This window comes from Triturus cristatus, chromosome 9 (genome assembly GCF_964204655.1).
Source record: "Triturus cristatus chromosome 9, aTriCri1.1, whole genome shotgun sequence".
Classification (NCBI taxonomy): Eukaryota; Metazoa; Chordata; class Amphibia; order Caudata; family Salamandridae; genus Triturus; species Triturus cristatus.
The window spans coordinates 154,307,359-154,310,099 of record NC_140592.1 but is presented as its reverse complement, the minus strand read 5'-3'; positions in this window follow the sequence as shown (position 1 = coordinate 154,310,099).

Genomic DNA, 2,741 nt, shown 5'->3' with positions numbered 1-2,741 from the left:
GCAACACATACTCTACACCTACCACTTAAAGAAATGACCCTCAGATCAGGCCCTTCTTCTGATTACTCCCAGATTCATGAAGGCTCACATTAGCAGGAGCTCCTTTGGGATGAAGGCAGCCAAACTATGGACACTTCACTGAACAAGAAGAAGATGCTTTACTTTCCCAACCACCTGGACTTTGAAGAGCTATAAAGAACTGCCTGTTCCCAAACACCTGACCCTGTAACCCACACAAGATTTCCTCTCAACATAGATATGGCCTATAGGCTGACAGTTAAAGAACTATGGGCCAGATGTACGAAGCACTAATCTCAAAATACTTGTTGCAATTTGCAGTCAGTATTTTTGTGACCACTACAGTATTTTGCAAACTAAACTACGTACAAATAGGGTGGTTCACAAAATACAGATTCCTGGTATGTCACACATTGACCTATTGCATGAATATTAATGAGGAAGGTGACCTATTTGAAACCCACTATGAATCCCAGCCATCACAGGAATAGTGGTTTGCTGGGGTCTGCAGACCATCATGTCTGTGATTTTTTTAAAATAATGCATTCTTTTTTTTCTAAATGCAACCGGTTTTCCTTAGGGAAACAGGATGCATTTATAAAATGAATCAATAAAAATTCAACTTTATCATCAGTCTCAAAGGGAAAGGTGTTTGCGAACGGTTTACCACTACATGTTTGGAGCCAGTAAATTATTCCTGTTTTGCAACCAGATTTCAGTCGTAAATCATTACTATAAACCTTTCAGATTCAGTATTTGGAAGGGACAGCCTAAACATGCCACTGCAAATGGAAAATCAGTATTAGGTCACACACCCAAATTGCAATTCAGTAGCGTTTTACAGAATGCAATTTGCTGTTTGTACATACCGAAAAGCATTTTTACATTTGTAAACGGACCAATTCTGTATCCGGCCCCAACTGTGGAGACTAGCGGGATTTGGTATGTAATGTGAAGCATTGTCTCATCTCCCTTGCACCTCTCTGCATCACTCACATACCACTTATACAATCACAGCATGTTGTATAGCCTGTTGCCTGACTACCAAGGACAGTGCTTTTGTCTACACCAATAGGCTGAAGTGCTTTAGAAACGTTCCAATAGAACAGAATACACTTATTTGACAAAAGATGCTCATGTGCCAAACGTCAACTGGTTGAGTAATTGAAAATTAGTGGAATGCACACATTTCCAGGGAGAGATTGTCCTGTTGCTGTCAGAAATATGAACAGCTCGGAACTGGTAGGCGTTAGCTAGAAAGGAAAGGCTTTGTAAGGCGCTTTGAAGACTGTACGGAAGCTAACCTACGTTTACGGAAGCAATATTGACAATTACCTGAGTTATAATTAATCGCCCAAAATCTAGTAACAGGTTTGCAAGTTTTGAAATAATTATTTCACAAAATGTTAGATAAATATACTTCTATGACACAAGTATTCTAGCTATCTTTATAACAATTGCTAGTTTTATATTAAGAAATCAAAGCAAACGAAATACGAGATATTCAGACGCATTGCCTGCCAGAGTGGTTCACTTTCTATCTATGGAAATGGATGCTGATGCAATATGTTAGATAATGCTCCACGACGAGTTGGGTATCTCATTCCCAGAAGCAAACCAGCCAATCACATGGAGGCAACACTAATCTTCATTCATGAGCAGAGCACACACAGTCAAAGCGGCCGGATGCACTCTTTAAATGCAGGGACAAAATGCACTGTTTGCAGTACTCACAATCACCAGGTCCTCGTTACATTTTGCTCCAGTGGCCCTGATGTGCCACCGTGCGAAAAATCAAACACAATCAAATATGTAAAGGCTATATGTGTCTTTTTTGTGCCACTTCTAATTCAATAATTATTTTACAATGCAACTTATCACTCTGCTATGAGGTGTTAATGTTGACTTTGCCCAATATCGCCCCTTTATCGGAAAATATCAATGTTCTTTAGGTACAAGGGTGAGACACTGGGTATAAATGTACTTGAAACTGTGGTAGGAGAATTCTTTTGTGTCCCTTCCCCAACTTGATCCCGCGGACCTCCTTGGCAACTATCGTCCCATCTCCCTTCTTCCGGGGATCGCTATAATCACCGAAAAATATGTCAACCACATCCTTTCCAATTTTCTGGAAACCTTTAACCTGCTGCACCCCTCCCAGACAGGTTTCTGGCCACGGCAGAGCACTGAAACTGCCCTGTTATCGGTTGTCGAGGAAAGCAGGAATATCCTTGATATAGGAGGTTCTGCTGCCATTATACTGTTGGACACCTGGCTTTTGGACACCTGCGTTATCGTTTGACAGGTGTACCGCCCCAGTCACATTTGACACGGTGAACCACCAAGTCCTGATCCATCGTCTCAGCAACTTGGGAGGACCGCACTGAGTTAGCTGCGCTCCTTCCTAGAAGGAGGCTCCTTCCAGGTTTTTGAAGAAGGCGTGAGCTCCAAACCCCGGCCTCTTCTGTGTGGTGTGCCACAGGGTTCATCATTGAGTCCCACGCTTTTTCACGCTTATATGGCCCCTTTGGCCTAGATCATGGCCCCTTTCGGGATCCATATGGTTACCTACGCTGACGACACCCAACTGGTCGTAGCTCTGAACCAAACCACACAATACCCTGTGACCCTGAAGTCGTGCCTAACGGAAGTCGTAAAATGGATGGGGGCATCCCATTTGAAACTAAATGGAGAAAAGACAGAGATTATGATTCTGGGTAACT